The 20,366-nt window shown below is 43.6% G+C and overlaps 1 protein-coding gene across 1 annotated transcript in view; it reads left to right on the plus strand.

Moving 5' to 3' along the window:
* Window positions 1–20,366, plus strand: part of PRKAG2 (protein kinase AMP-activated non-catalytic subunit gamma 2) — a 187,225-nt gene that overhangs the window by 74,558 nt on the left and 92,301 nt on the right. The window lies entirely within an intron of this gene.

Below are 20,366 nucleotides of genomic sequence, written 5' to 3' on the forward strand. Positions count from 1 at the left end.
TCCCGTGTAGCTGTTCTTTTCCCAGTGAAGGTATTTTGCCATTCGAAGATACACAGTTTACATGAACTGTTTGGGTAGGGCAAAGTTAAACCAAAAAGTGATCTGCAGACACGAGTTAAAACATTTTCCAGTTTGATGTAAGGGGTTTAATGCAGTTTTTAATATTTTATTTTGTGTTTTGTTGATAGCCTAAAGCTCATCTTTTGGGTCTTTTCCTTTCGATTTACCCCACTTCAGCATCCAGCCATAACCCCTTGCCCTGACCTCAAAATCTATTTGCCTCAAAAGGAAAGATGCCTTCCTGCAAAATGAACTGCTAGATGTTTGCAGAGAAAGCTTTATAAGAGCAAACTGGGGGGACCAGTGTCCCACCTTGAAAAGCAGCAGATGCTGCAGCCACCGTGTTCCCTCCTGGCAATGGGCTCCATGTGATCCTTACTGGGAGGGTGTGTGCACATCCCAAAGCCACACGTGTTCTGAAGGCAGAGGTTACATGTGGGAGGTGAGGAGCTCACTATCTGGCATTGACTGCTGCTGAAAGTGTGGGCAAGCGAGCAGCCATGGAATGCTGAGCAATTGCATTCTGATTATTTGTAGATGATAAGAAAAAAATGAGCAAAGAAGAATTTTCTAATTTTAGAAGAGCACGTGTGAGGTGTAGCTGTCACAGAGCTAACAGCAGCTCACCACAGACAAGAACAAAGAGCAAATATATGGGTGCGTGTTCAAGTCTGAAGTGCTGTGAAAAGTAACTCCACAACATTGGTGTTGTGGAACTGCTGTCCAACTTGTCGTGGGCTTGCGAGGACGCTGCATTATTGGCTCACAGGACAAGGAATGGTTTTAAACTGAAGGAGGGGAGATCTAGATTGGATGTCAGAGGGAAGTTCTTTACAGAGAGAGTGGTGAGGTGCTGGAACAGCTGCCCAGAGAGGCTGTGGATGCCCCGTCCCTGGGCAAGGTTCAAGGCCAGGTTGGATGGGGCACTGGGCAGCCTGGTCTAGCATTAGATATGGAGGTTGGTGGCCCTGCATGTGGCAGGGGGTTGGAGATTCATCATCCTTGAGGTCCCTTCCAACCCAAGCCATTCTATGACAAACAGGGCCCTGTGCTCCAAAGCATTACTGAGTCTTGGCTGTTTAAGCTCTGCTAGCTGTGAGTGCACACCCCGAAAGAGAATGCATCTGGTCTCTGGGTGAGTTTGCATGAGTAGGTATAAAGCTCAGAGCAACAAGAAATGGCACAAGTTTTCTCTCAGTAGTGCAAACTATGGTGATCTGAAGAAAATGTGGGAGGATGGTCTGCACTGCAAGGAAACACAATTCAAATTTCATTCTTCCGTGGTTTTGCATGAGTTTTTGCTTCAGAAACAGTATGTTCTCACGTCAGAAACAAGACATACAAATGAAAGAGGAGAGCATTCTTTCACTGAGTGAAAACTAGGCAGCTATCCCTGTAGACATATTAACGTCAAGTACAGTGAACATTTTATTAAAAGCACATGGGTGTAGGAAATTTAAGTTATTAGAAATTGAACTTTCTACCAAGGGCTGAACGCTGTCTCTGAAAGGCAGCAGGGCATTTCCAGACCTGTTTCCCCTTCCAAAAATACCAAGGTGATAGCAGTAATCACAACACATCGGTGGTGCTGCCAATTTTGCCAGCAAAGGAAATCAATTAAAAGGTTTCCGTTGACCTAAAGCTTTGGGCTGTGATGGACAGAATCAAAACATAAATTAGCTCAGGATTAAAGGTTGTTTAACGAATGCTGTATCTAAAATTACACAGCTTTCCAACACCTTGAAGCTGGTGGTCAGATTTGCGTAAAGGTGAACTTGTACTGTATTTGAGCAAGGAAGTATTTTTCAACATAAAATGCTCATTTTCTGCTTTCTCATCGTAAATAATTTTTCTGCTTTGGAAATTCAGTGCTATTAACTGTGGTGCCCCACAAAATCCATAAGGTGGAGTCCTGGTGCTCCAGTGATAAAGGGCCAGATAGGTGGTGGTGGTGATTTTTTTTTTTCAGAAGAATGCGAGAAGCAAAAAGGAAAGGCTGCCAGATATTGTATTTGTCCTATTAATTTATATTTTCAGAGAACATTTTGTGGTAAGAATATGCTCTCTGTAAGGAAAGGTTATAACTATACTGGTTTTTACCCATAGATGGAGCCAGCAGCTTTCATTTCCCATAGCCCATCCAGCTGGGCAACCTTGTAGGCCTCCTCACCGTAGCAGATCTGTACTGAATCTTTTCTTCAAACTTCCAATTGCAATTCATGTCTGCCAGATTGTGCTCCGTATTCCTGATGTTTAGGTAATAATTTCCAGTGAAGCAGCAGTTTTTCAGTTTGACGCAGGCATGGGATGCCAGGCACAGGCATCTCGTGTACCATTGGATCAAGCTGTTTGCCTACTGCTGCTCTTAACCTTCCCGTGCTGTGCAGGTTGGTCTGTCCTCCCTCATACCAGCTTCTGGAATCTACATCTGGATTTCTAATCAACAAATTCATCCCATAGTCTCCCACTCTTCAGAGCAGAGCAGGACAACCCCTCCACTTGGTGGCAGCGCTGGGCTGATGCACGCAGGGCATGGTTGGCCCTGCTGGCAGCTGATTCAGATCCAACTGTTGTCAACCAGAACTCTGATTTCTGGTTGTGACTCTGCCCTTAAATCTGACTAGATGGTGCAAGGGATGGGGTGTGGAAGGATGGGGCTGCTTGGCTGCAGTTCACCTTGGGATGCTGGCAAAGGCTTTTCCTACTTCATCCCGTAAAACCTAGGGAAGGTACAGAGCCATTTCTGTCTTCCTCCACTTCCCAGTACTGCTGTGCAAGTACATCTAACTGTGATTGCTCTAGCTTGTTTTGCCCACCAAGTCAGACAGAAGGCTTAACACTATTCATTTCAATCTTATCTACACTGGAAAAATGACTTTCTGCAGACAACATGTGTCAGCAGCACGGCTGCATTTGAACTGCTGCCACATGGAGCTTTGCATGGCCACAGACCAGCCATGTTCAGCCCTGGTTCCTCTGCCAGTTACTGACATCAGCTGTCAGCAGCAGCTGATTTTTCTGCTTAGAATGTGCCTGTTGTGATTGGCTTTACTTAATTTGGAGGGATCTCTCAATGCGTTTCCCATTTCACCTTTGTTTCCCATGGTCAATGTTATTTGTAGTTTGCATATGTGGAGCACAGCCAGCGTACTTTTGTATACTTTACCAACCTTTCTAGGAAATAAGAGTTTCTCAGGCTATCTTCAAACTGCTAGTGATTCAGATGCAATGATGCAAAAAAGGGGGTAAGTTTTCAGTCTCTGACTTTCATCAGTGTTATGGGATGGACGTGGGATCAGAGTCATTCTCACTTTCAGTCTTTCCTGGGATTTGGAACTATGGAACATGCTATAAATGATTGCTTTTGCTAACTAACCAAGGTACTATTTCTTGTAATGTATAGATGAGAAGACAGTGACCTTAGTTCTATATTGACTCTTGTGAGACTCTTACTGACATGCAGGGGAAAGAGAAATCCTCACTCGGTAAAATGATGCTCTCCCTGTTTATTTGTATATCAAATGTACAAATAGAAAATACACACTTTGAACACCCGAGAGGTTGATGAACCCTGGTGCTCTTTCCCTGCCAGTCTCTTTCAAGTCCTTGTGAAAGAGAGGTCTGCAGGGCAGTGCTCACATGCAAGCGACTTTGTTTCCCCATTGGCAGTAAAGCTAATGAGAGAGTTTCAAAGTCTCAAAGAATCTAATGACAGCAAAGTATTTGGAAATAAAGTGCGACTTGGTTTGGTTTGGGTTTTTTCTTTTTGAAAATATTTGCAGTTTGAAAATCCAGGAAAACAAGTATGGGGAGCTTTTCAAACATATGGGGATTTAATTTACACAGAGATCAACCATTTCAGAATTTGGTTCCTAGGCAAATACTTGGTTTTAAGTAATAAAGAAGGCCTGTTTATTTTAGTAGCTTTGTTCACATCCTTAGTATTAAGGGCACTGCTTCACCTGAAGCTTAGTGAATGCTAGTCATGATCTCATGGAAGCTGCATTGTGTGTTCAATCTCTTTTGAAATGCGGTCTGAGTCTGAGTGTTATCATTCTCTTAAAGTATTAGAGCCAAACTTGATATATATCAGAGGTTCACAGAGTCCTTTCTTCTTAGATAAAAGCCATGGAAAATGCCTCAAAAAATGATGAATAAAGATGATGTTTGGATGTGGAATACTGAAACCCGAAAAAACAAAAAACATGAAACCATGACGTAAATGTTGAATCAGTCAGTTTTCTGATCTGGAAAAATATGGAATGAAAGAACCCAATCGCAGGGCAGAAAAATACATTGTTTGGGGAATATAATGTGTGTTGTATAGGAAGTGTAGAGAAACCCCAGACTCAGTCCAGCAACCTGCAGTTTATCACCACATCTGGTTCTGGATGAATAACCTGGGAAGATGAGGTAGGACTTCTGATTGTGCAATGCCTTTAAGGACCTTCTTAATCTTGCATAGTAGCCCAGTGGCATGAGAATGACCTCTGACATTTGGTGTTGGCTGGCAACCATCAGTCATTTTCTAATGTGCCCTTGGTGAAGGTGGTGAAGGAGACTTTAATGCAGCAAGATGCACGATTTCACAGGCTGAGAGCTGTGGACACTCTGGTACAGTGAATGTCAGTTATACATTTTCTATGGACTTTCAGGGAAGAAGTTTCTCCAATTTCTAGTAGGCCACTTGCATGAGAAGTAGGCATGGGCAGACACTACAGACTGGCAGCTGAGCTGGTACAAACCACCATGTCAGCTCCCAGCACTCGCTTCAGCAGAGGTGAATTGGGCAAGGCGAGGCTGTAGCACCCATTTTAACTTGGTCAGGAGTTGGAGCACCTTAGAGCAGCTTGTGGAGTTGTTCTGCAGCTATGGAGTTGTTGGCCCATTTCGTGTAGACAGAAAAATGAAATGCATGTTGGTTGTCGCTGGGATGAGAGGATGTGGAGAAGCACAGAAGTTTTCTTTCAGTATAAAGCTCTGAATTTTTTTTCCCTATCACCACACTAAGTCAAATGTCAGAATGGATTAGGAGACCTAGAGTAAAGTCTTTTTGTACTTGCAAGTTTACAGAGGTGAAAACGCCACAGAAATTGTCTAGTACCAAAGTTAATGCCACTGATCTAATTCACTTCTTTGTGTGTCTGTGTAATGGAGGTAAGTCCTCCCATGCTGCTTGTTATTTGACTAAAGTAAGCTTACATATTTGCTTTTGTCAAAGCAGAGAGCAATGGTGCCACTTATAAAAATTACTTGGTTTCCTAGCCTAAATTGATTTAACCAATTTGGATTTTATTATTCTTAAAATAATCAACATGTCAGCTGGAGGAGGCTAGAAGACTTGTTCTTAAAATAAAAAGAGGACAGGCAAGGTCTGGCCATGTCAGAATATGAGCTTGGGTCTTCTCACTGAATCTATGAATGGGTCCCAGCTGTCAGGACCTTTGAAGAAGTTTGTTTGATTCATGTATTCTCTAAGCAGGATAATGTCTGTACTGGAGCCAGCAACCATTGCTGTGGGTGCTCTGATAACCCAGCACAACTTCTGGCAGTTTTCCCTGGCACAGTGTGGGACAGACATAGTGAATTAAGGGCACCACTGTGCAGAGGACCCAATTCAGGTCCAGAAAAGTGTTTTAATAGTCATAGGGGTGCATGTGCACATCAGTTGGAGCTGCGTGCACCATCTGAGGGTTGTCAGGATGGAGTTTATCCATCACTCAGAAGCTCTATCAGTGGATTTCCAGCCAGGATATGCAAAGTGAGTGTCTGTGGGTGTTCTACAAAGTGCACGGGATGGGACAACAAGATGAGAATTCATTATAGCCTCATTTAAAACTGTGATAAGCAAAAAACTATCTTGTTGTAATTTAGAGAGCAATGTCCTGCAGAGTGACCTTTCTGAAGGGAAGTATTGAGTCTGTAGTTACCTGCACACTATGAGCAACAATCCGTAATTCATATTCTCTGCTGGTTGCTTTTGCTTTGGTCCACTTTCAGTATGCTGGAATGCCCAGCTAAACAGCACCCCTACAGAGCATTGCTGGAAAGGTTCACATGTCAAAAACTGTCTTATGGCAATCATAGAAACACAGAGCCAGCAGGGTGCTCTGGGATGGGCCAGCAGGCTGGCGGCCCTCCCCTCCCAACAGAGAACAGAGTGTTTGCTGAAATCTAAATAGGATCTTTCTGAGACTGAATGTAAGTGCAGCTCTGAGAGCCCCATGAAGGCATGTGGTACAGCACTGTGGTGACAAGTGTGTGTGTCAGCATCAGCTGTATCTCCCTGGAGCTCATACCCAACCATGAAATGTAGGTGCCCTTCTGTGGGCATCCTGCTGCTCCTCTGCTGTACTGAGAGCCGGGATTGCTTTGCATACCTCTGGGTGCTTTGCTTTAGGTTTAGCTAAGGGCCCTTTTTTATGCTTATTTTTGCTTTGCTTCTAACCCCATTCAAAGAGTGAGGGATAAAAGCAGCCCTCCATCCAAGATGTATAGCAGTAGTAATTTCTGGAGTTGTTCAGGGAACCAAGGTTTCATAGTCTCAGGAGGGTTTGTCATTGCCAACAGTGGGGTCAGAACGTAGCTCTCAGTATGAAGGACATTTCGTGGTGCTGACAAATACCACATTGTGGCACAATTAATTGCTTCTTGGGAAGCAATATGAAGGTAAGCCATTCATTCATCACATGTTGTTTAACGACTGGCATTATTTGGAAATCCTGAGCATCTCATTTCAGGGTGACTGAATATTTCTGCTTAACCACCTGCGTGTGTTGGGCAGGTTTGGTGTCAGATTTGTTTGCTTACTCTCAGTATAAGGTTTCCATAGCTCGTAATGTTCACAGTCTTACTGCAGATTGGCTTAATGAGGAGTGGATTGCACACAGCAGCCTGACTCATGACTCCAGCAGGACATTGCTGGTTGCAGCTGTTTGATCTTGTTTGCAGAGCTTCCATCTCCAACCCATGGAGGTTTCTGTCTCCAATTCCACCTAGCTGCCTCCATATCAGAGGCCAAATCTGTGTTTAATCCATGTTTTAACCCATGCCCAAAATTCACATCTAAATGCTGCAAGGGCAGGACTTTTGGATCATACAATTGTAGAAGGGACCTCTGAAGGCCATTTAGTCCAACTCCCCTGCAATGAGCAGGGACCCTATGGCTAGATCAAGCTGCCTGGGGCTTGATTCAGCCTCACTTTGAAAGTCTCCAGGGACAGGGTATCAACCACAACACTAGGTAATCTGTTCCAGTGCCTCACCACCTTCACTGGGAAAGATTTTTTCCTTATATCTAACTTAGATCTACCCCCCTTGAGCTTGAATCTACCCTCCCTGAGCTTGAATGATGGATGATGGGGAAAAAACCACACATGAATATGTAGTACTGAAATGAGAGCATCTACACGTGGCAAATAATACCCATGCAAAGCACCTGCTGCCTTGAGTTTGCTGCAGAAAGGGTGCACAGGGCTGCATTAGGCACATAGGTGCAAAGAGGAACAGTTTGAAACTGAAAGAGGGAAAATTTAGGTTAGATGCTAGGAAGAAATTCTTTATTCAGAGGGTGGTGAGGCACTGGCACAGCTGCTCAGAGAGCAGGCATAGCTGTGGATGCCCCATCCCTGGAGGTGCTCAACGCTGAGTTGGATGTGGCGCTGGGCAGCCTGAGCAGGTGGGAGGTATGGGGTGCCATCGGATGGGCCTTGAGGTCCAATGCAAACCATTCTGTTATTCTATGGTAGCAGCTGCCTTACTGCAAAGGATTTTTCAAAGGCAAAAATCACAAAGAGCACGTAGCAAGGTAATAGCAATGGTGTTTTGGCTCAGCAGTGCATGGGGCCTTCTTTCAGCTGCACATGGTGCCAGTGCAGCTCTGGCCTAAACTTGTTTGGGAAAATGAACTTCAAAAAGGGTTCAACATCAGCACTTAGATGAGCAGTTAGCTGATTTTTTTTCATCTTTTACAAGAAAGCATTTCTCCTTCCTTGAAGCTGTGTAAAATGTGGTTTCTATCCCCGTGCATGTCGAATTGTGCTATATTGTGCGTTTGACAATCTCCAGACTTGGCTGTCTGAAGTTAACAGCGTAATTCTTTGCTGAGGCACCCATGCTAGGAAGTTGATTGACTTAAAGAAAGAAAGAAAAAAAGAGAGAGAGAGAGAGAGAGAGAGGGAAAGAGAGAAAGAGAGAAAGGAGGGAGAGAGGGAACAACAGAACTTTTTTAATTCAATAAAGCAAACATGGAGAGGAAATATTTTGCATAATTTCACTGTTATTTGCTCATCACTTGCATGAAGGTCATGAGCAGTAAGGAATAGTTTCCTGTGCAAGCACTTAAGCATTGGTCTAAATCCATCAGAGCCAAAGGAAAGCCCTACTTCCTTTACAGTCAAAGGCACTCTGACAAAAGCCTCGTTAACAACCATTTCCACCTTAAAAACATAAATAGTAATAATGAGGCTTAGCACCTACCTGGCATCTCCTATGTTCACTGGCAGAAAGCTTTCAAGCAAATGGTGGCAATTAGTGCAAACCAGTTTGTACAGCTGTCCAGATTGCGTTCAGTCAGAAGCTCAGCCTGCAGAAAAATACATGACTTATCAGCAGGTTCTTGCTAATGCTCAGCAATGACAGGCAGAGATCAGTGCTCTGAGTTCAGAGAAATGACCAAAGCCGGGGCTATGGGGTAACAGCTCAGGGCTCTGTCGCACTGGTTAGGAATATTTTTCTTTTTTCCCTGGTTTCTTTTGTGGTTGTAACAAAGACTAAGAAAGAAACTGAGGTTTAGCATTCTTAATTTCACCAACATATGTGATTAATAATCATCACAGAATCAGAATCACAGAAACACCAGGGTTGGAAAAGACCTTCAAGATCATCCAGTCCAACCATCCACCTATCACCAATAGTTCTCACTAAACCATGTCCCGCAACACAACATCCAAATGTTCCTTGAGCATCCTATTCCTATTCCCTAGTGATGGGCCATAATTCCTACATGTTTGTTTAACCACAGTTATTTATGCTTCCCTATTATTATCTGGACCATAGGGATGAAGAATGTGTAAAAATCATCAAAGTATGAAAATGCAAAAAAAAAAAAGTCAGGTTGTCACACCTTTGCAAGTTATGCCGAGCATCTCCATATGCCACAGTAACATGTACCATCAATAAGATGATCTGGATGAGAGGATTGAGTACACTCTCAGTGAATTTGCAGATGACACCAAGCTGGGAGGAAGTGTTGGTCTGCCTGAGGGTGAGATGGCCCTACAGAGCCATCTGGGCAGGCTGATCAATGCACTGAGACCAGCAGTGAGAGCTTAGCATGACCAAGTGTCAGGTCCTGCACTTTGGCCACAGCAACCCCATGCAGTGCTACAGGCTTGGGGCAGAGTGGCTGCAAGTCTGCGTGGAGGAGAAGGACCTGGGGGTATTAGTTAATAGCTGGCTGAACTGCTGTTAATTAATAGCGGTGTGCAAGAAGGCCAACAGCATCCTGGCAAGGATCAGAGATAGGGCAGCCAGCAGGAGCAGGAGGTGATCATCCCTCTGTACCGGCACTGGTGAGGCTGCACCTCGAGTGCTGTGTTCAGTGTTGGGCCCCTCACTATGAGAAGAAGACATTGTGGCCATTCTAGGAGTGCAGTTTAGGGTAAAGCACCTTGTTATGTATGGCTGTAGCAGGAGGTGCAGGCGGTCAGAGTGGTTGCAGGCACCTGGGAGATCCTGAAAAGCTTCTTCTGTGGCACCAGAGGCAGTACGTTAGAGCACGGGGTTGTAAATTCTTGGGAAAGTGGCCCTGGGTCAGCTCTTACTCCATCTGCAGTTTCTTGGCATGGGATTTATTATTAAGGCAAATTACTGCAATTAAATCGCTTTAAAGTCAAACACGAAATGCTTGTGAAGGCAGCACAAGAGACAGGGGCACCAAACAAGCCTGCTCCAGCAGCGATCATTCTTTCCGCTGTGTGTTGCTGTGGCTTTGTCCTTTCCAATTTTAAAGTTTGAAAATAAGCAAGGTGATATTTATAGGGACGTGTAGGCATCACTCAGAAGGAGTTAAACTATTGAGGCTGCACGTCTAGACTTAGAAAGCATGCTCTGGTATCATGGGTGCTGCCAGCTGCTTGCATATTTGAATCCAGAAAAGTTATTAAGTAAATAAAACAAACTGCACTATGGAAGTGCCCAAGCAGCATGTCATTTCCTTGGGAAAATAACCCCACAGGGTGCTGAGACCTGCTGCAGCAGAGCATGAGGATAACTCCATCATTCCTCACATAGGAAACATCAGGGACCAGACTGGAAAATGATCTGCAGAGGATTTTTTGATTCTCTGTCATCTAGCTGCCAGGATGAGCGGCTTTGTGATTTTGTACTTGCATTTCAGTTCTGTTTCTGTTCTGTCCTAAGCCCTCTCTCAAATCCTTCCAAATTCTTTACCATAAAAGATTATAAAGCACTACAGCACTCCACTAAATGGCATTGAGACTGTTTGTGCACACTGTATATATGGAGCAAGACAGCAGTAAAGAGAAAAAGTGAGAAAAATTTACTTCCCCTTGGGGTAGCTGGATTTTTGCCATCAGCAAAACCTGGAATCCACCCACTGTAATGAAAAAATTAGCAGGTGCTTGGTAGCGCTCTTTCTCCTAAGCTGCATGGGTACCCAACATAATGATCTACTGCAAGCACTCTGAAAAGCGATGTTAAACGTCGCTGCTCTGGAGGTCATGGAGAGATGGCTGTGGGAGCCTCGGCAGTGACTGCAAAGCATACGGTGCTGTCACTGGGACACACTAAAGAAGGAGCCAAGTCTTAATCACATAAACAGATTCTCATATACCGTCCCCGTGCTATTTTGTAAAGTGCTTATATAACTGAAAAGATTAACCTTGGAGAAAGAAGGATAGAAAAATATTTTTATGACTTCTTATTTATGGCTTTACTACGGTTGAGGAATTAATTCGTATTTTACAAAGCCAAGAAGTGGAGGAGGAGAGAGGAGCAGAGCTCTGAATAAGGGCAGATATTTGCACGGCTATCAGAATATTAAAGAAAACCCCAAATCCTGAGGAGTTATTGCTGTCAAATGCAGACATGCAAGCAAATCCTAGAGTGGAGCAGAGCTCAGTATCCAAGCAACGTCAACAATTTTTTGCTAAACTCCTGCTGACGTCTCTTGCCACTTTATGGTCACATTAAAAAAGAAAATGCCTGACATCACTGAAATTCTTAGAAATTAATTTCTCATCCATCCAACAGATGCGAGGCTCGGCAGCACAGAGCACATGCACGTCTTGCAAGAAGTCAGAATCAGGCAGGGGAAGAAAAGCCTTTGGTGAATGTGAGGCTGGGAAGGAGCTGCTTTGTTTCTCTGTGTCTGAGGCACTTTGTTTCTCAATTCCTGGTCCTCTCCCTTGGAGACAAGGGATGACTCTGTCTCTGGTCATGCAGCAGTTCAGGAGCAGAAAGGAGAATAAAACTGGAGTCTCTGAACTCATCTCTCAGTCCCATTTCAGTATTCCTTGCTCACCTCCTCTGCCCTCTCTGCCAGTATTTTATTATGACTGGAAACAGCCTACCTGGTTTACAGGAATATGTTGCTTGGAGCCATAATTTCTTTTCCTGTCTGTTAGCACAGAGGTTCTAATATAATTTTGCTCCAGTTGCATGCAAATAATATGACTATCAGACATGCCAGGCCTTATTGCTAGTTACAAAGACCATGGCAGGGACTTGTGGTTTGGTTTTGCTTCTTTTTTTCCACACCTGTATTAATTAATAATAACAACAAAAGCATTCAATCTGGTAGGGTTTTCCAGGCTTTTTTAAGGTAAGCTGGACTCTGAGAGCCAGGACCAGAGCAGCCTGCACCATGCTGGACTATGGATGTGTGGTGCTTTCAGGGCAGAGCAGGAAATGCAACAACAGGGTTTTGTGTTGTTGGAGGTAACCAGAGCTTTGTAACCATAATGTTGAGTCTCTCCTTTGATTCCCAACTTGGAATTTAACCCGATTAATTATGTTTGGGCTACTTTATAGAGTGCTTTCTGCTTTAAGCACTCAAGTCACTGCACAAAGTCGGTCCTTGGACAAGATTTGGGAATCTGATGGCACTGTACAATGAGTTCTGGTCATCTGTGGTACTACTTTAGGTCATTTTCAACAGAGCTTTACAAGGTAAAAAAAGGAGTGTAATTGGCCTAAAGCATTGCTAAGCTAATTCACCATTTAATGAGATTTCATAGTTCCAGAAGTTTCTTTTCTAAAGCATTGGTCTGGGAACTGAGTCAAGCTGGGGTCAGCCCAAGCACTGGTACCTGCCCTCTGACTCATGAGGGCGTCTTAAAATCTAATACCCAAGGAAGAATTACACAAGGAGTTACTGTTGCTTCTTGCCGTTCCATCTCTGGGATGCTCTCCCAAGGACATGGTCCATGGCTTTTTCTTTCTCTCTATTGGGAATATTGGGAATGTTTGTTGAAAGGTTTCATACTTTTTTTTTCTCCTCCTGCCAGGTACTTCCTGTGCAGAGTGTCAGGCTTGGATTTTCCAGCAGTATTCACTTACTACCACATAGCTTCCAAGTTTCCAGCCCTCCTGTCTTTTAGGCAAAAAGAAGAACTCAGAACTCCTTCTCTAGTTCGTGTCTGCATTGGTCCTGGCAAGCCCACTGAGATTTTTCACACAATCCTAAATATAGCATCTCTGAACTTGACACTGCTTGGTCTTTCCACTTGCAAAGTAAATAAATATGGAGCTTTTTACGATCCAAGACATCCCATGCTGTTCCTTCACTCACTTCCATCACAGGAGTGGCTCCAGCAGTCACAGCAGCTTATAAATTGGATGCCGTGGGTGCATTGGGTGCTTTTTCCAAGTTATGTCTCTGCAAATTGCACGGATCAGTAGAATTATCAAGAAATTTGGGTTTGGGTTGTTTCTTGCTCATTGCAGACATCAAATCCATGCCAGCTTTCCATTATACACACATTATCTCAGGCTTTTTTCCTTCTGTACCATGGCAGACTGCTGAGCTCCCTAGATTGCCATGTCAGTAAGCTGCAGGGTCTGTCTTTCTCACTGTGCTTTCATCTCTCTTGAATTCAGTGAAGTTTCTTCTGCCAACAAAGTTGCTGTGTTTTTCATGGGTGTAAAAATTAAAAAAACAAAAAAAACAAAAACAAAACAAAAAAAAACAACACACCAAAAAACTGGAAAGAAAAAGCAGAAAGATGTTGAACGATTTATGTTCCAGGTCTCATGCATGTGATTATGAACACTTCCTCTTCCATACTTCCATCTGCTTAGGCAGATCTTCAGTAATCTAGGCCACTAATTGCAATAATCTCTTTGGAACTTGGGGATGTGAGACATCTCACACTGCAGTTCCAAGCAATATGTTATGTTCTTGCACAGGAAGGAGCAGAGCCACCATACCCAGCACACCTCCATCACCTCCTATTCCTTTCCAGCCTGATGTCAGCCTGCTGTGGGACTTTGGGAAAGTTGCTCCCTGCTGTGCAAAGGTGCAAAATATGGTGCTCACCTCATCGTGCTGGGGATCCAAAGGTGCTTTGAGAGGTGGTCTTAGCAGTGGTGTTCCCTGGTGTAAGATCAATAAATATACAGATGTTGTAAAGTATTGGATGATCAGTAAGTATACAGAGAAGTTAGGCTAGTCAGATTATCATGTTGGAAAAGACAATCAGAGATAAATGGAAAGTGCTCACTGGTGTTGTAGGCTCACAAGACACTTCACAAGGAACAATCTCCAGAGAGAGATCCTTCCTCAGTGGCAGTCAGCCCTTAAATGGGGTCTAGAAGAGGTGCAGCCACCCTTTCTGGTCACACAGCTGAATTGCTTTCGCCTGTGCTCCTATATCTCACTCAGTACTTGCTTCAGGTGATCAAGCAGTGATCCAACAGTTCCCCTGCACCTAAGATGTAGTCTCAGAACGTTAACAGGGCTGGTTTGCCAGCTGTTCAGTTAGTCTTGATGTTAAAACATGCAATGCGCTTGGTTTTATTCTCTTATTTACAAATAGTGGTGCTTTGGAATCCTTAATTTATAAAAAAATGTCGGGGTAGGAAAACTAGGGGTGGAAATGTGAAAATAGATCTTTGGATTTTGTGCAGTTGTTGGTTTTTTAAAGCCACTTGTATTATTTGTTAATCAGCAAATGAAGATCTGATCTGTCTGTTTGGGATGGCTTAAACATGCAGACTGAGGGAGCTGGTGCCACGCAGGGGTGGACTTCAGTGCTGTCCCTGCCTGCACGTGGTGGATTCCTCTTTCTATTCTAATCCCCTGGCTGGAGCCCAAGCAATCCCTCTGCAATGACAATGCAGGGTTGGATGATCCGTTAGGAATTTCACCTCCTGGCGTTCTGCCTGCGTTTAGTTCACGAGACTGGGATTCATGCCAGCGTGATGTCCTTAGTGGTTCACTGAAGTACACACTTGGTAGCTATGCAGTAAGGAGATGAAAGCCTTCCTGTAGGTACCCCAGCTGGTCACTGGGATTTTGTGAGCACTGAGTTTGAGTTTAGTGAGTAATTCAGATCACCTCTGCTTTAAAGCTGTAAGACCCTCTTTCTGTTGGCAAAACTGGGTTGTCAGTAGTTCAGTGTCAACAGAAAATGTCCATTCTGCATGAATACCATAGTAGAGGAACCTGAGCATGGTCCTCAGGCTCTTGTGCACCAGGATAGCAGCTAAGAAGAACAGAAGAAGCAGGCTTTGGGAACTGCTTTGCTCCCCTCAGGCTGGAAGTTGGGAACTCTTCAGGAAGGTTTGTCCCACCAGGATTTGCTGCATTTTCCTTTTCAAGGTGTGGTCCAACTTTCTTTGTAGTCATCATTGTCCATGTTGTCTCATGTATCTACTGGGATGCTGTTCACTGTCTATTTTTGTGTTTATCATTTATATAGTCTCTATTATATTTACTGTGACAGAGGAGTGGGTCATCTGTGGGATGTCTGTCAGCCCAAAATTACACTGTCTGCATTTTTTATTGTTAGGGAACACTTAAAATTATTTTCAACTTAAAATAGTAGATAACAGTAATACCAAGCCAGTGAAAGAGTCTATCTGTCATCTTATTTTATGTGTAAGTAAATTTCTTGGCTTTTGCTGTCAGATTTGTCTGCTTATTGTGGGGACCAGAGGGATACAGAATTTGAAATGTCTTGGAAATCTCATCTCCCTGTCTAGATTTTAGGATGAGGGTGTTGCTTCAAATGTGCGTGTTTGTTTCTGAGAGTTTTATTTTGTGACAACTGTGCCAGCACAAATGTTAAAACTGCAGCAAGATGTGTGTGAAGTTGTTCTCTCAGTGATGCTCTTACCAGCTTTTGAATTGCAAATGTTGGAGCTGTGGCTGTGCAGGGAAGGAGTGCCACCTGTGTCAGTGTAAGGTTGATGCTTGGAGATGTCTCCTAAGGTAAATTCAATGCAGGGCTATGTTTCTGAGGAGCTGTGGTGCTCTGATTTTCAGCCTTTTGTATTTTGAGGCATTCATTTGAATATTGGTACACATTTCACTCTTGTGATGCTGGCCATCCCTAGTAAAGGTCCCTTCCAACCCAAACCATTCCATGATGCTGTGATTTATCCATTTGTTGTTCAATTTATGGCCTATTTAGTGCTGCCTGAAAGACCTTTTCTGTCATTTAAAGTGAAGGGAATATTTTGTTCAGCCCCACAATGCCCAGCACAACTTCAACGTCACTCATTCTGCTCCACTCCTGCATGAAGAGTGAGGAAGGGGGAAAGAAAAAGAGCAAGAAGAAGGCAAAGAGGAGATACGTCAAGTTCCAGTGAATCCCATCTCCTTCTCAAGGCTTTGTGGGTGGATGTGATTGATAGACTTGATGACAAGAAGAGACGAGAAAAGCACAAGTGGAAAAATACTTCTGTAGAACTTCATTGCCTCTACTGTTCTTATCTTGTACAAGTGAATACTGAGATATTTTCCTTTTGTTGAGAACTTGCTAAACTTTAGGGTCTGCATTCATCGCACCAGACATCCTGTGCTTACTGGATCAAAGACTGTTTGGCTGTTTTGAGCATAGCCAGATAGTGGTGTGTAATAAGAACAGCTTCGTTTTTCACATCACAAACTGAAATCACCAGAAATGTGAGCACTGCAAACATAGCACCATGGTACATTAGAAGGATGGGGGAAATGGTAAAATTATCATTTGGATAGGATCACGTTCACCAGTCCCAAATTATTGCTCTTTTGGGGTAGGTGCTGAGCCTGAAATACAGTATTTGCATTTCTGGAATCAGCACTGTGCCAACGCTCCCATCACCATTCCTCCTGCTCCTGCTGCTTTGTATTATAAGCTCTGGAAAGAAGGGTTAGAAAAGCACCACAAAGCTGCCAGCATGTAATTTATAAGTAATTTATCAGGCGATCTGGGGAATCCAGAATGCACCTTGAGGACTTTGAAAGAGAAGTAAAATTTCACTTTCAGGTTTTTCAAAACCAATTTAGTTCCAGCCTGACAACTTCCGAGATTGAAATCTTTCTTAATGCACAGTGAAAACACATGAAGTGTTATAAAAAAAACAGGGATAAAGGCAAAAACTCATTACACTGAAACACTTGGTTATGATTATGGAAAGTAATTGAGCCCAGCTTGGAGTCATAAACTTGCAGTCCTTTTATGGGGTGTGAGCTGGACTTGGACCAGATGGAGAAAGTGCTAGTTTGTATTTCCCTTTGAAATGTGGCTGTATGGTCTGCTCAAATGGTGTGCAAATGTTCTTAGGCAAACATGCATTTTATTATTGTGCATTGCATCGCTTGCAGTCTTGAGCATCATTTTACATATACATATACATAGCAGAAATGTCTTTTACTCATTTCTCTATATGTTGTTTTGAAATACTTTCCAAGATCACTATTCTGATGAAATACAGTTGCAGTTAAAACTATTCTGGTCTTCTGAGAATTGTGGCTGGGTACCAGTGGCAATAGCCAGTAATTACAGCTCTGCAAACATCTGCCTGTAGAACTGAGAAGAGAAATTCAGAAACATTCCCGTTTAGGGAAAATTTTAAGGAGAACAAGGCAGAGAAACTTGATGCACATAGAACTGCAAAATGTTGTGTTTTACTTTTCATAGAATCATAAAATCTTTTGGGTTGGAAGGGACCTCAAGTTCCAACCCCCTGCCACATGCAGGGCCGCCAACCTCCATATCTGATCCTACACCAGGCTGCCCAGACCCCCATCCAACCTGTCCTTGAACACCTCCAGGATTGGAGCATCCACAGCCTCTCTGGGCAGCCTGTGCCAGCACCTCACCACTCTCTTTTCTGAGGGTAGATCTGAACTTCCCTTGATTTCTATGAGCAAAGACAAAACCAGAGGGATTTTTGAACGTGGGAAGTTTCAGCAGCAAAGGGAAATAGCTGGGTTTGTTGACTTGCAGTTTGAAGCCTGCTGAAACTTTAATTTCACTAAGGGGATACACTTTCTTTTCAGCCTTCTCATTTTGTAGCAGTGAAGATCTTTCATTTGGAGGCAGAAAATATTGCTTTTTTCTTCATTTTCACACTGCAAAAACCCCTGATAAGACTCACTGATTTCCACCACTTGCCCTATGCTCTGCTGCTGCATTTGTGCATTGGGTCTCCATTAAAAAGGCAGGCAAGAAATGGTTCAGAATGTCAGCATTTAAAGTATTTTTAGCACAGAATTTACATCTCTGGGAGAGGGCTGAATTAGTTTGTGTCTCAAGCCTCCAATGGGTGGTCAGACAGCACGTGCTGCTTGCTATGAGTTCATGCAGTGCCATCATGGAATATGGTTGGAAAACCATAAGACCATGACATCCTTATTTCCTATCAGAGGGGAGACCAAATCTTCAAAAATTCCAGTTCTACCTCATTGAACAAGTTTTCACGTTGTGTTTAGAGTTAGAAAGGTTTTAGCTATGTTTGTGCCTGAAGAGTCTCATTAAATCATTTATCTGAGTGCTTTCATCATGAGAGAAGGGAAACTGAAATGCAGGAAGCATCGAGCAGAGGGAGCATGGCCATGGATGGGGCTTTGTTGGGTTGGATTGCAGATGACTCCTTTCCTTATGTGGCCTCATGCATTAGGGGAAAAATAGAAAAGGAGGTTTATTTTTTCTACTTTATGTGCTCCGGCCTCTCTGTTAAAAAGAATACGTCTGGTTTAAGGGAGTGGAAGGCTGGGCTGAACAGTGAAGGACATTGCGTGGCAGGTTGCTGTGGCTGATGAGGCAAAGGTAAGAAGTGGTATAAGGGAGATCTGCAAGAGAAGTGGCTCTTTTTTTTTTTAGCTCCAGAGCCCTTTTTTAAGGCTCTGTTGTAGACCTGACTGTGGGTAGACATGCCAGAGGAACTGATGGTTTGTGGCAGAAGGGCAGCGGGTCAGCATGCAGGTTGGTGAGGTCAACCCAGCTTAGTAGAAATGGGGAACTAGGAAGGGGCTGAGATATGGAGAGGGGAGAGGGGAAGCAGGAGGAATTAATGTGAGGGAAATCTGCTGTGAAAAGCTGATCCAGCATCTTGATCTGCAAGGACAGTCTGTTAGCACAGTGCTGCTTCAAGGCTGGATGTGGCTCTGGGCAGCCTGGTCTAACGGTTGGTGACCCTGCCCACAGCATTGGAGTTGAAACTAGATGGTCTTTGAGATCCATTTCAACTCAAGTCATTCTATGATTGTGTGATTCACTTGGGTTGCTTGGTGTTATAGAAGACCATTAGCAGTGGGAGACAAAATCATTATACTCAAAGCACTTTAGTGCATTTTTTTAACAAATTACTCTTCAAGTTAAGCACCATTGTTTCATTTGCTGGTAACTCTGTGCAGAAGCATTAGGGTCTTGCTGCTTTCCTTAATAAGGGGGAATGAATCCTCCCAGTGCAATGGCCCTGTACAAAGAGGTCATCAGCTCCTCTTTAGCCTTGGCCTCTACTGAAAAGGAGGCTGTTTCTGCGCTGAAGCAATACCAATTTTTATCTCATTAAAAAGGGATTTAAATTTTTCGGTTTGCAATGACATTAAGTCCTTCTCAGCAGTCTTTTGGCTACTGAAGAGGAAGGAATGCTTTCTGAAGGAGGGGAAACTTGAGGTCCAGATTGTTTTGGTGTTGTGGGAGCATTACTTGTGTCTTTGGGCAAGGGAAAACTCAAAGAGAACTTGATAACTATCTTCAGACACGTAGATGGCTGTTCCAGAAGGGAACAATATGTTTTTCATGTGCACAGTGAATAACACAAGAAGCAGTGGGCTTAAACTGCAGCAAAGAAGATTCGGTTTTGCTGTAAGGGAGTTGTTTTTCAAAGAGGAATGTCTGTGAAGGTCACAACTCTCATGGGGAACTGGCCCATGGCACATGTCTGGAGACAGCCAAAGCCTGCCCCACTGGGTCTGCTTGCAGAGATAAATGTGGTGGCTTCACAAGGCCAGCAGAGTGCAAAGAGCTTGACACTTGCTGCAAGTATACAAATATATATATATTTAGGTAACAGTGAGTCATTCTTTCCCCAGTCCCTAAACACTTCTCATTGCTCCCCATGCTTCCCCTCTGCAGTGGGTGAACAGTGAGCCCCAGGGGAGGAGCTGCAGAAAGGGCTTCCTTAAAGCACTGAGGTGATGGGCTGTTTTATGCAAAGAACTGTTGAGAAGAATGGGGATCTTCACATGCAGAGCTGAAACACGTGGCCAGAGCCACAGAGATAGTGCTCAAATAGGAGGACAAGTCGGGAAGGGAAAGACTGGGAAAAGCCTTAAAATGATTATTGTGATTCTTCACTTGGATATCAAAGAGAGCCTTACAAACAAGATGATTGACTTGTTGATAATTTCATCTGTTCTTTTGTTCGGTAGGTGAAAGGACAAAGGCACCATCTGTACTGGCTTCTTCCATGTTCTCCACAGGGGAGATGGAGGGAATCCCTGGTGGCTGAGGGACTTGCTGGCACCTTTAGTGTCCCTCTGGGTCCCTGAAGTCCCGGGATGCCCCTGTGTGGATTCCTCAATGGCAACAATATCCCTAAGAGACCACAGCTTGCAAGCAATCTGCACTGATGAAATTTTTTTCCCTGCTATTCCTGGCCACTTTATCTTTCTAAGGATATTAAGACCCATGAGCAATCATGGGCACAAAGAGAAAAGTATGTTTCTTTGGAGAAATAAAATGTAGTAAGGCCTTTAATTCTTCCTAGATATTAAAAAGATAAGACTCTATTAGTCTAGATTGGAAGTGTAGGATTTGATTTTTGAAAGATCTGAGCGTCAGGTTCCA

The sequence above is a fragment of the Lagopus leucura genome, unplaced genomic scaffold, assembly GCF_019238085.1.
Source record: "Lagopus leucura isolate 7727_CA_CO unplaced genomic scaffold, USGS_WTPT01 Super-Scaffold_100157, whole genome shotgun sequence".
Classification (NCBI taxonomy): Eukaryota; Metazoa; Chordata; class Aves; order Galliformes; family Phasianidae; genus Lagopus; species Lagopus leucura.